Genomic DNA, 13,776 nt, shown 5'->3' with positions numbered 1-13,776 from the left:
ATGGAGGATTCAGAACCCAAAGACAACCAGGACCCCTTCAAGACCAAGCTGAAACCAGAGAAAACCCACTGAGGAAAGGGACAGGGGCTCTAATTGGTGTGATTTACTGCCCCTATTAATGCACTTTTTTCCTCCATAGCTTGAGAAATGTTGTCCCCGTTTCCTTCCCTGCCCTCCTCTTCCCAAAAATGGCAGCTGACTGCACATAGTAAGGAAGCAAAGGAATTCCGTTTTAAAGTAGCCTGTTTATTTTAAGTGCATGCACTGTCAGTACAACGGAAAAAAGATAAAAAGAAAATCAACAGAAAGAAAAACAGGATATATACTTTTGCAAATACCTTAGGTGCATTCAAAGCACATACCTCTGCAGGCAAATAATTCAAATAAAATTACAAAATGCAACTAACATTCAATGCATTCAGAACAAAACAAAACAAAACAAACAAAAACTACTTCCAGTGATTGAATGCTACATGAACCAACACCTAAGAATTCAAATTAAACACACTGAGAATTCAAAAGAATGCTTGCAAGCAAGCCAGTAACTGGGCATTCAAACTACATGATTTGGCAGGAGAACAAAAACAAAAAACCCACCCACCATATTTGAGTCCAAAACAAATTACTTGCTATGGTCAGATTCAGGAAAGAGATAGAACAATTTGTGGCCGGTTTAGGGGGCTTGTCTTGTCTTGTCACAAAGCTAGCCAGCAATCCACTGGTCCTTCCTCCACTTGCAGTGATGCAAGTTTGTCTTGACCCAGACATCTTTCCTGTTCTCTGGCACAATTTCACTGAACTTTTCAAGCAAGTAATGTTTGAGCTTTGCTCACCCATTTCTAGCCAGAGCAGACTTTTTGCTCCTGCCATGGCCAGACACACCACAATGAGCTCTGGGAGGACATGGGGCTGGTCGTATACGGACACAGGCACCCATGAGCCATCTCAAGTGGATGCCTTTTCTGGGCCTTTGGAACCTTTAGGAGCGATATATTTTCCAGGACCCCTACTTCCTGTAATAAGTTTAGCAGTGTTTACTACACTATCCCAAAAGTTACCCAGGCCACCAGCTCGTAACAGCCAAAGGGATTGAAAAGTGCCCTCATATATTCACCGTGCTGTGTGCTGTTCCATGGCCCTGAATAGGGTTGCCAGGTGTCCAGTTTTCAACCGAAATGCCCAGTAGAAAAGGGACCCTGGCGGCTCCAGTGGGGACCGCTGACCAGGCTGCCAAAAGTCCAGTCGGCAGTGCAGCAGGGGCACGGGGCTAAGACAGGCTCCCTAGCTTCCCTGGCTCTGTGCTGCTCCCAGAAGTGGCCGCCAGGTCCCTGTGGCCCCTAGGTGCTGGGGCAGCCATGCACTGTGTGGCTCCACGCGCTGCCCCCGCCCCAGTGCCAGCTCTGCAGCTCCCATTGACCGGGAACTGCAACCAATGGGAGCTGCATAGGGCAGCGCCTGTGGGTATGCAGGCAGCACACACCACACAGAGCCATCTGGCCGCCCTTGCAGCTAGAGGCCTCAGGGACCTGGCAGCCATTTCCTCAGAGCTGCAATAAGCACCGCCGGGACCCTGCACCCCCTCCCCCACCCCAACCCCCTACCCCGAGCCCCCTCCTGCACCCCAAACACCTCATCCCCAGCCCCATTCCCAGATGGAGCCCTCAAAACCCGCCCCCTAGCTCCCTGCCCCAGCCTAGAGTCCCCTCCTGCATCCGAACCCCCTCATCCCACTCCCAGCCAGAGCCCACACCCCCTCCCACACCCCAACCCCCTGCTCCAGCCCGTTAAGAGTGATTGAGGGGGGATGGAGCATGTGGGGGGCAGGGCCTCAGAGAAGGGGTGGGGCATGGGCAGGGTCAGGGTGTTCGGTTTTGTGTGATTAGACAGTTGGCATCCCTACTGCACTCCTGTCACTACCTACAAATGGCATTCACATGCAAGATCTCAGAGAGTGATTCCCAACAAGCGTTGCTATGCATCAATCCCACTATTTGAGATCACAGTTTTTAGGAGCCATCACTGGGACATACACAGAGATAGTGCAGCACCAATCAAATCATTGTACAGAATGAGCAAACCCCATCAATAGGTCCAGCCTTTGCATACACCTGCAATCACCACTACACTGAATGACCTGTGAAGAGATCCGCTCATAAATGTACATTGCAAGTAGAGTATGATAGCACCCACAAACCATTTTTCATGTGCATATTCAATTTCATAGCTACAGTAAAAAGACTGGTTGTGGAAAACTAACCTAAAGCATCCTTCTTACTGATCTCCATGTACAGAAATACAAGATGAAATTATAAAAATAATGGAGGAAGCTAATAAGCAGACAATACCTAAAATGCATTTACATAGCCAAGGTAGGTTTGATATCACAACAAGCAAACAATTATAAAACCCACCCAAAAATCCCATAGATGGCATTATGCAGAAGCTAGATAAACCACAAAACTAATTCAGCAAATTTTGGGACACTGTACATGTGTATGATCATCATGAGTCTTCCATTTAGTCCTCCCACCACTGCCTGCCCATTCAAGATGTGAAGAAAAAGAAATGCAAGCATCAAGCCAAAAGATGGATTAATGCTGGACAGACATTTGATGATGTTATCTTCAGATAGACAATTGTGGAGATGGAGACATACAGCAAGACGTGTCTCTCTCACTTAGGACTTCACTATCTCAAGCCATGATTAAAGCATACATAGAAGCTTTGTTTTGGAAGCAAAAAGTAGATAGTGTCAGTCCTAGACTCATATTTAAAAGCCACAGTCAATACAAGCAGACAGACCCAGAAAGGAGAAAATGTGAGTGCAGTCTACTACTGTAATTAAAGTTGGTCTGGAATTTTTCAACTAAAATGTTTCATCAGATAATGCCAATTCCTCAAAACCAAAACTGTTCATTGACTCCTTATGCTAAGCAATCTGTTCCATCTTGTATTTAGCTGTGACACGCTGAGTACGTTTCCCAGACCTGAAGATGAACTCTGTAAGCTCGAAAGCTTGCCTCCCTCATCAACAGAAATAAAAAATTATTACCTCACCTGCCTTGTCTCTCAGAGGAAAGAGCCTATTTCAGCAATTTCTTTTACTTGGGGGGAAAAAAAAAGAAAAATTTTTAAAGTTTTAAAACTGTCAGTTTCATTTCAAAATGAAACAGTTCCATTTTCCCAGTCCGAGATTACTTTCAGTTTCAAAAGTTTAGCTAATTATAGTAAGAAAAAAATTAAAATGGTCAGAATCAGAACAAAACATTATAGTTGACCAAAACTAACTTTTTTTCTCCCCCAGTTTGCAAAAGTGTGTTGAGATTTTGACATTTCATCCCAATATTTCAGGGTGGGGGGAGGATTTTGAAATCTTAAACATATTTGTGGGATAGGAAAATCATTTGCTGCCCAGCATGAAGTATAATCTCAATATGAGATTTGACAGGGTACTGGAGTGAAGGAGGAGGGTGCAACCCTGGATGAGGAAGTGAGGGGTTGTCTGGAGTTAAATTTATGTATTAGTTTTTAGTGCTGTTGGAGGCCATTGGAAATTTGTTAGAGCTTCATTATGGTTGTGCATCTTTTACATTGTTAAATCTAAATAAAATTGATAAAATAAAACTTAATTACTATATTTGTCACTGTCACATTAAGAACAGTCCAAGGGCAGAGGGTAAGGGGAACCCAGAGAGTTAGCAGTGAGTTTCAGCTGACCTGACCAGCGCAGTGTAAACCAACTCATAAACCAACAAATAAATTGGTTAGTCTCTAAGGCGCCACAAGTACTCCTTTTCTTTTTGCGAATACAGACTAACACGGCTGTTACTCTGAAACTCACTATTGTTATCATCTGGATCTAAAAGCGGTCATTCGATAGGTCACTGGAAAGCTCAGAACTCACTGGTTATTAACATCATTGTGCAATGTAGGTGCAAGCAACGGACGCAAAGTTATGGACAACTGAAGTTATAATTCTTAAAGTGTGTTTGCCAGTCAGACAGGAGTTACCCCGCCCTAAACAAAGGAATGTGGTTTCTTCACCAGGCAGTTACTTCCAAAGTACTTTGAGGGCCTGTCTCCATGTACAGCATTACACAGGCACAGCTGCGCCACTGCAGCACTTTAGTGAAGACGCTACGATGACGATGGGAGAGCTGTTCCCGTCGGCACAGTTAATCCACCTTCCCAAGAGGCGGTAGCTATGTTGACGGGAGAAGCTCTCCTGTAGACTTAGCGCTGTCTATACGGGATCTTAGATCAGCATAACTACGTCGCTCAGGGATTTTTCATACCCCTGAGTGACCTAGTTATATCGATATAGATCTGTAGCGTAGACCTGGCCACAAAGACAATGAAAATGCATTTACACATATCAGATAAACAAAGCCATCAAGCTAACAAGTGTGGAAAAGAGACAGTGTGACCACACCGCAGCAAGGAAAATAAACTTTATCTGAACTAGAGAGACAGGAGGTCTAAACCTCACTTAAGCAAATTAATCAACTGACTGAATACAATGCTAGTGTATCATGTAAGATTTTATGAATGCCTGTAACAAACTGGTGATTAATATAATTGTAAATGGCATGTATTAATACTATAAGAGGAATTATGAATACTCAGTGATATTATGTTTGAATGTGTGTGTGTGGCTGAACAAAGGAAGGAACTGTTCCCATCCAGTCTCCTACGTAAATTAAAGCATGGTAAAAGCAAAACAATGGAAACCGCATTTAATGTACCGGGGAGATGGGAAGCCCACAGGAAGGGAAGAACAGCTGAGGTCAGCATCCAGGTGGGCACAGGAAGCTGAGCACACAGGAGGGCTTCCTGACTCCTGAAACAAGGTCATTGAACTTTGGGAGATAGACGCAAGGACAGAAAGCCATTTTAGGCAACCATCACTAGACCGACGAGGGAACAGAGCCCTTGCAAGCTGAGAAAAATGGGTCCTTCAAACCCAGGGGATGGGGTTTGAAGTCTGTGGAACCAATTATAGATAAGCAAATCTGTCTAGGAAAAGGTCTTTCACCTGAGACAACAAGGGAAGCCAGCACCTTGTGCTTTTGTGGAAAAATTGTAAAAAAAAAAAAAATGTAAAAAATACAATTCGGAAGAACAGCTAGCCAAAGACTCAAAAAGTACATCAGAAGCAGGAAGCCTGCTGAACAACCAGTGGGGCCACTGGATGATCAAGATCCTAAAGGAGCACTCAAGGAAGATAAGGCCATTGCAGAGATACTAAATGAATTTTTTGCACCTGTCTTCATGGTTGAGGATGTGAGGGAGATTCCCAAACCTGAGCCATTCTTTTTAGATGACAGATCTGAGGAACTGTCCCAGATTGAAGCATCATTAGAGGACGTTTTGCAACAAACTGATAAATTAAACAGTAATAAGTCAGCAGGACCAGATGGTATTCACACAAAAGAGTTCTGAAGGAACTCGAATGTGAAATTGCAGAACTACTAGTATGTAATATATCATTCAAATCAGCTTCTGTACCAGGTGACTGGAGGATAGCTAATGTGACACAATTTTTTTTTTAAAAAGGAAGACTACTCCAGAAGCGATCCCGGCAATTAAAAGCTGGTAAGCCTAACTTCAGTGTAGGCAAATTGGTTGAAACTATAGTAAACAGAATTATCAGACACATGATAATCCATGAACTATTGTTGGGGAAGAGTCAACGTGTTTTTTGTAAAGGGAAATCATGCCTCACCAATCTATTAGAATTCTTTGAGGGGGTCAACAAGCATGTGGACAAGGGGGATCCAGTGGATATAGTGTACTTAGATTTTCAGAAAGCCTTTGACAAGGTCCCTTACCAAAGACTCTTAAGCAAAGTAAGCTGTCATGGGATAAGAGGGAAGGTCCTCTCATGGATCTGGTTAAAAGAAAGGAAACAAAGGGTAGGAATAAATGGTCAGTTTTCAGAACGGAGAAAGGTAAATATAGTGGTGTCCGCCAGGGATCTGTACTGGTACCACTACTGTTCAACATATTCATAAATGATCTAGAAAAAGGAGTAAACAATGAGGTGGCCAAATTTGCAGATACTCAAGATAGTTAAGTCCAAAGCAGACTGTGAAGGGTTACAAAGGAATCCCACAAAACTGGGTGACTGGGCAACAAAATGGCAGATGAAATTCAATGTTCATAAATGCAAAGTAATGCACATTGGAAAACATAATCCCAACTATACATACAAAATGATGGAGTCTAAATTAGCTGTTACCACTCAAGAAAGATCTTGGAAGTCATTGTGGATAGTTCTCTGAAAACATCCACTCAATGTGCAGCGGCAGTCAAAAAAAGCTAACGAAGTTGGGAAATCATTAGGAAAAGTTTAGATAATAGGACAGAAAATAGCATATTGCCTCTAGATAAATCCATGGTATGCCCACATCTTGAATACTGCATGTAGATGTGGTCGCCCCATCTTTAAAAAAAAGATACATTGGAACTAGAAAAGGTACAGAAAAGGGAAACAGAAATAATTAGGGGTATGGAACCGCTTCCGTATGAGGAGAGATTAAAAAAAAAGACTGGGACTTTTCAGCTTGGAAAAGAGATGACTAAAGGGGGGATATGATAGAGGTCTATAAAATCATGACTAGTGTGGAGAAAGCAAATAAGAAGAGCCACTTTGGGAGATGATTGACTGGTGAGAGAAACTATTTTGAACAAAGCCTGCACCTTGTTACATTAGACATGCGCTTTTAGACATGTGTTTTCACTTTTATTTGCTTGTAACCCTTTCTAACTTTATTTCTTTTACTTACACCACTTAAGTCCTATTGTTAATACATTTGTTTATTTTCACGATGAACCAACTCTGTGCGCTGTTTAGATAATAATCTCTGAAACAGTTTGTCTCTTTACAGGTACAACAAACATTATTTCTCTGAGCTGTCCAGGAGAAGACTGGACACTTTAGGGCAGTGGTTTTCAAACTTTTTTTCCTGAGGACCCAGTTTAAGAAAATTGTTGATGCCTGCGACCCAATGGAGCTGGGGATGAGGGGTTTGCGATGTGGGAGGGGCTCAGGGCTAAGACAGGGGTTTGGGGTGCAGGAGAGGGTGCAGGCTCTGGGGAGGTCAGGGCTGGGGCAGGCAGTTGGGGAGCAGGAGGGGATCAGGGCTCTGGGCTAGGGGTGCAAGCTCTGAGGTGGGACCGGGGATGAGGGAGTTGGGGGGCAGGAAGGGGTTCCAGGTTGGGGGGGGGGCCTCAGGGCTGGGGCAGGGGATTGGTGCTCGGGGTTGGGGCTCAAACTTACCTCCGGTGGCTGCCAATCAGCAGGGCAGTCGGGGTGCAGAGGCAGCTTCCCGCCTGCCCTGGCACTGTGGACTACGCTGTGCCCTGGAAGGAGCCAGCAGCAGGTCCGGCTCCCAGGCGGAGGCGTGCAAGGCACTGCCCCCCCACCCAAGCTCCCATTGACCGGGAACCGGCCAGTGGAAGTGCGGAGCCAGTGCTCAGGGCGGGGGCAGCACGCGGAGCCCTGTGGCCCCCCTTCCTAGAAGCTGGACCTGCTTCTGGCCATTTCCGGGGTGCAGCGTGGTGTCGGAACAGGTAGGCACTAGCCTGCCTTAGCTGGGCAGCACCACCAACAGGACTTTTAACGTCCCTGTCAGTGGTGCTGACTAGAGCCGCTAGGGTCCCTGGGTGCCGAGCAAGGCGACCGAGTGCCTTACATGCTGCAACCCAGTACTGGGTCGCAACACAAACTTCGAAAAACACTGGGGTTTAGGGCACACAGTTTTGGGGAAATTCGGGACTGGGAATGTGTTGGAGTCATCTGGCTGGTTGTAACCAAGGCTGGTGGAAGCCAGAGTGAGGTTGTAGACAGGCTGTTGGGATCAGAGCTGCTGAACCAGGGCTGTGTAAGCACATAGACGCTCAGGGTGTGACCCACGTGCTTATAGGCTTGTTGTAAGTGGCCCAGGTTGGGAGCTACAGCAACAGAGCATTGTGAGGCACTCAGGGTTACGGTTAAGTGGTGACAACCCCCCACTGGTCCTGGATTGCACCCCTGAACCCTGACCAGACTGTCACAGTTACTTCCTACAGTGATAAGTACCCTAGAAATATTTACTACAAAGGTAATTTTTTCCTTCTTCTGTCAGGATATGGAATTATTTTGTACTTGCACCAAACTACATTAAATGAAACTTCAAATTCACTTGCTTGAGGATAGGAGATACAATTCCATCATGTTTCTGAGGGTAACGTACACAAGTTAGACAAAACAATAGGTTGTTCATCAGGAGAAACTCCTCAGATAATTATTTCCATGAATTCTTAATGAAGATCAAATTATGAGACAGTAATAGGAATAGAATAGGTGAACAATTCACAAACTATCACCTATTCAAATGTACACTTTTGTTTGTGATACACACAAACAACTCATGATTTTTTACCAATGTGTTCACTATTTGCAGTTGTTCAAGGAATTGCTTAAACTAAGCTTTGTCAGTCTATGGATTATTCACAAACTGTTAGTTACAAGTATTTGATATTCACACTGCACAACTGGCCCACTTATGATACCATTTCAGCTCACTGATTGATTGATGCACTTTCTTGAACAGAAGGAGAGAAATCTAGAAGAGAATTTGGGGCAGTCATGAGAGCACTTCCAACATGAACACTCACTTGAGTGTTTCATGAAACTTCTTTCTGCAAACATTCTTGTAAATAATAAAAAAAAAAAAAAAAGACATGAAGGGGTCACCAAGAAGGGGTCAAATAAAAGCAAAACAAATTGGTTCAGTTATATAACAATTCCCGATTTTGCCCAGCTGTAAACACAAGTGGAATGTACCCTTTCACCACCCAGGATGTATATTTCTAACAAATTAAAAAGATCACCTTGGACTGAAGGTTGCAATTCAGGTGTGCAGTTATGCCAACTTGAAAGACATTTGCCTTTTTTTTTTTTTATTTAAGAGAATAACCTTCCTCTCCACCAAGTTTAATTTCTGACTTTTTTTTTTTTAAGTTGGCGTTCGAAAGCAAAGTGAACAAGAGTCTAAAAACATGAAGTGAGAAATTCTATGTGGAGAAACAAACAAAAGTGAACTAGATAGCAAAACCAAGCCTGCAGTAACTTGGAAAACCACCACCACTGGTGAATGGTTTTTAAACCTACTCAACAGCTGTTCCATTCTCCCATGTACAATATGAGTAGTTTAAGATAAATTGACTATCTTGGCTCTGAATAAAGTAATCACTCAAGAGGCTAGACTGACTAATCTAGTTTTGCAGATTAATACAGATATTACAACATTTTACTGGGGGATTTTAAGAAAAAAAGACTGAAATACACATGCAAATATCCTAAATGTAATTACTGTGGGCCAGATCCTGCAAACACATGAGCAACCTTATATGGCTGAGTCCAACAGAAAACACACGAGTGAGTAATTTTACTCAGATTGGTAGAAGTGTTTCAATTTCCTGGCTTCCTTTATGAATTCAGTGGCAAAAACTATGTTAATGTAGAGTTGAGGAGGTTGGTGGTATGTCATTTCCTTGCAGAAAGATGAGTTGAGCTAAACTCAAACTTCTGAAAACTAGGAAATGCAGAGTTAAGGTTGCCCATGCAACCTTAACTCTGCCCTCTTTCAACAATGCCCCAATAACACAAAAACCTTTACTATGCCAGCCTCACTATTGCTGAAGTGTACAAGCTCTTCACCTCTTTTTACAGCCCATTCACACTCACCCACAGAATGCCATCTAACACTATTAAAGGACAAAAGGAAAAGAAAATGGTTAGCAGAGTAAAAGGTATGTGTGTTAACAGGGTGTATTGGGGCACTGCTGAAAGGGGTAAACTTAAAACTGCATGGACAACCTGAAAAGCAGGACAGGAGCAATTAAGAAGTGTGAGTTTTGCTCAACTCACCATTCAGCAATGGGATGGCATACGCACCAAGCAACCTCAACTCTGTGGTAATGTTATTTTTTGACATTGAATTTTCTAGGGTTATTTTTAAACAGGAAAAAGATATGTTGTTGGTAGGAATTAGTAATCATCTAGGTAGCTCTACATATCATGCCCTGCAATTTGCATACCGAGACACCAACCCTACTTTGACACACCTCCCCAGCCACGCCCTGACCCATTCACTGCATTACCCTGCCAACCTGTGCCCCTCCCACTGCTGTACCCAGCCCCCCTCAACCACAAACAGGGAATGCATCTCTCTGCAGTTTCCACTCCCTAGTATACAAATGTGTTGATTGCCATTCCTTTCCCCTCATCCCCACCTATAACCCAACTCACGTGCAGTGGCTAGAGGGAAGGACAAATATGTTACAGTGGGTGGTGTTTCTGGTCATGTTTTAGAATGGTTGGAGGGTGGAATTTGTGGCAGGGCCAGCGAGAGAAATAAACACACAGGATTTCTGTTGGAAAATACCGACAGTTTTACATTTGAGAGAAAAATCCTCTGACCACATCCAATGGACATACCCTATCTCTGAGAAAGCGTGGAGGAGGTCAGAGCTTGTAATGTTTCTATGCCGTACAGTCCACGTTATCTGGTCAGCCATGAACCCTCCGATTTCCCAGTTAATATTCTTCCAATGCTTATTAATAGCTTTCATATTGTCACTGTAGCAATTATTCAGACGCTCAGCCAAATCAGTGAAAATGATCACAGCTCCTGACCACAGATCCAAATCTGCTTTCATACATTGTATGAGGTGCACACTAAGAATAAGGCCCAGATCATTTCCACCTCAGTGAATCACCACAATATCCAGGAGATCACAACCTCATAAGTCACTGGTGGGCGAAACACGATGCCAATGCAGATCATTTCTCTCCCAAATTAGCCTGTAATCAGCAATCTCCCTCCATATCCTGGCATACTCCTTGCTCTCTCGCAAACTTCTGCAACCTCATGAGCCAGGAATTACCCAGAATCCACACAATGGCAATTTTGTCAGTGCACAAAGTTCTTTTTCCTCAGTTGTCAAGGTACCTGTCAGTTACAAACCTCCATGCTATGCATCTTTGGAAACCACCACGTTTATCTGCTCAGAGATCTGGAAGCAGCCACTTCCCCAGGGTTAGTAAAACACAGATTTTCTCAAACATCGAATCCTAGACTAGCCTACCACCCATTTTCATTTCCCACCCCCACCATAGCCACAACCCCTCTCTCTCCCCCCCACATCCCCTCCCTGCAACTCCCCACACACCAAAGTTTTGGTTTGACCAGCTGCTAACTATTCTGCTTTGTTCACAATTAAACCTCCCCATAAAATAAAAACACGTTATAATAGAACAATAGAGCAAGCAACATGAATTATTAAATCTTTATTGCATGGGTGTACAAAGATTAAGACTAGAAAGGTCAGTGGCAAGGTGTTCACCAGGGACAATGTTGCCAGCAAATTCCCTTGAACAATCCAGGCAAACAAAGTGGTTGCAGAAAAGCCTTCATGGTTCCCCCCACACACACACACTTATTGGTTCAAGTGCAATGTAATACTTCCAGACTGCCTGTCTACACAAGCAAAGAAGTGAACATGTTCTTAAACACCATTCCAAATTTCAGTCCCCCAAAGATTCAGTGGGCACCGTGCACTACCTTGGGTAAAACTTGAAAAATTGAGACCTTTTAGACCCCCATAACAACAATAGTTTGATCTCCAGCTCTGTGCAAGATGAACCCACCTAGAAACTATTTTTAAAAATGGACATTTTGGAGGGCTTATATCGCCACAATTCCTAGCTCAAATGAGCCCAATTTTGGGTCACTAACCCTGTGCTGCCCCCTCCTGAGGTAAACCACAGTTCAAAAGAATCAAACTAAGCATGTTGATTTTAAAGGACTTAGAAAGGTCAATCTTTAAACATAAGCGGTGATGCAACCTCTACTATCTTGGTGCTGCCATCTGACTATTATTTGGGGCCCCAATCCTGTGAAGTGAATTTTGGAGTGATGTTTTCAATGCCATATCAACATGCTGACTTTTTAATTTGCAGCAACTTCTTGACATTACTCGTTTGTTCTATGTTTATACAGCCTCTAGCACAATGGGGTCCTGGTCCATGACTGTGGCTTGTAGGTGTTCTAAGAATACTGCTACTATTAATAATCACCCACTGATATGTTGGAGCCACTGAGTCTGTTTTCTTGCTTTGACTTTGCTCCGAGGACCAGCAGATGACAGGAATGCACCTGAGCAAAGCGCTCAACTAGGGTTGGGAATATTATGACACAGGAGTACAGGGGATAGCTGTAACATTGTGTATTTCTCAACCCCAGTCTCCAGGCAAAAGGGGGCCGTCAGCATTCAGCTAATCTTCATATAAATACCAGGCCCCAAGATGTTTGTGAGGGACAGTTAATTATTTTGTTCCGAAGTTAATCAAATTGTTTTTGCCATTTCGAGTTCTATTTTCCTGAACAGAATGAGTATTTTGCAAAAGTATTTTGTAGGTTTTGTAAAGACCCATTTGCTTTTCCCAAATGGGAGCAAAGACACCAGTTTAAAGGGATCACTCAAGAATACCTTTTACATGAAATATTATCAAGGGAAATGAATATTCTGCCTCTTCCTCTAACAAATATGGGCTCAACCCAAAAGAATGAAATGTTTTCAAATATAAGTTCTACTGACCTACCCTCCCCACTATCTCACAAAAAAAATTCTACTTGCGTTTCTTCAACTACATGATTTTGAGTTCAGAAAGACATTTGATCCCTGCAACACTCAGGAAGTGAGATTTGTGAAGTCAGTGTGACTCAGCTAGGTCAGAGGAAAAGCTGTAAATTCCAACTGATGCAAAGCATTCCACAAAAAAATAGACAAGGGAGTTCAGCCATATACAGATATTTATAAGTACAATCCTGTTAGAATTTTGTTTTAGCAGCCATTAGAAAGATCCTGTTAAACAAGACATAGGCCTAATTTCCCCCCCCCACCCCAACCTAGTATTCTTAAATCAGCAAATCCACTCATAAGTGCTCTGAAATAGGAAGAAAACAAGTTAATGGTAACTTCAACATTTAAAACAGCTAAACCTATTTTGACCTGGCTGAGTTCAACATGTGAAACGTTTGTACAAATAAAAAAAGCCAACCTTATGATGCTGAGCTCACTATCTCAAATATGAAGGAGATATTTTAACCAAAGAACATGTAGCTAAGTGGCTAACAGCCATGAGAATTTATAATTGTTCATTTAGCTAAAAAATAAATCCCAGTTTTCCTTGTGCTCAACAGAAATATTAAATTAAGAGGACAAAATGTTACACATAAATATTGTAACATTTTGTATTTGTTTCTATAAAGAAAAGGAGATGAAGAAATTTACATTTTAGTTTTCTTCATAAACAGGTCACATATTTAAATTAATTTGTATGGGACTGTGTTTAGGTCTGCACAAACACACACAGAAGAATAGCTTCAGTGCTTAGTATTTTCAGGCATGTCCTAGATAGAAAGTAATGGCAATCCCCTTTTCCTAACTTGGCTAGTCACAAGCATGGACGCTCTGTCTTTCAAGTGTTATAGCTCACTTGCATATTTAGGTTAAATTATGCAATACATTGAACTTTGGGATCCATAACGTGAGAAAGGGGAGCGTGCTGCTGTATGTACCTTATATACTAAGCTCCTTTTCTACTTCTCCATATCCACTTTGACTGGACTCTGATCTTAAAACCACCAACTCCGCCCAGCATTTTGCCAGCTTGCTTTTATCAGCACGCCAGTTAACTCTGTGCCTGTTGCAATCTCTGAAAGC

The 13,776-nt window shown here is 42.8% G+C and overlaps 1 protein-coding gene across 1 annotated transcript in view; it reads right to left on the bottom strand.

Moving 5' to 3' along the window:
• The window catches only part of LOC141983137 (serum paraoxonase/arylesterase 2-like), a 48,777-nt gene that overhangs the window by 19,800 nt on the left and 15,201 nt on the right, over window positions 1-13,776 (bottom strand). The window lies entirely within an intron of this gene.

The sequence above is a fragment of the Natator depressus genome, chromosome 2 (assembly GCF_965152275.1).
Source record: "Natator depressus isolate rNatDep1 chromosome 2, rNatDep2.hap1, whole genome shotgun sequence".
Taxonomy (NCBI): domain Eukaryota; kingdom Metazoa; phylum Chordata; order Testudines; family Cheloniidae; genus Natator; species Natator depressus.
The sequence above is the reverse complement of the archived record's forward strand: the minus strand, read 5'-3'. Positions and strand labels throughout refer to the sequence as shown.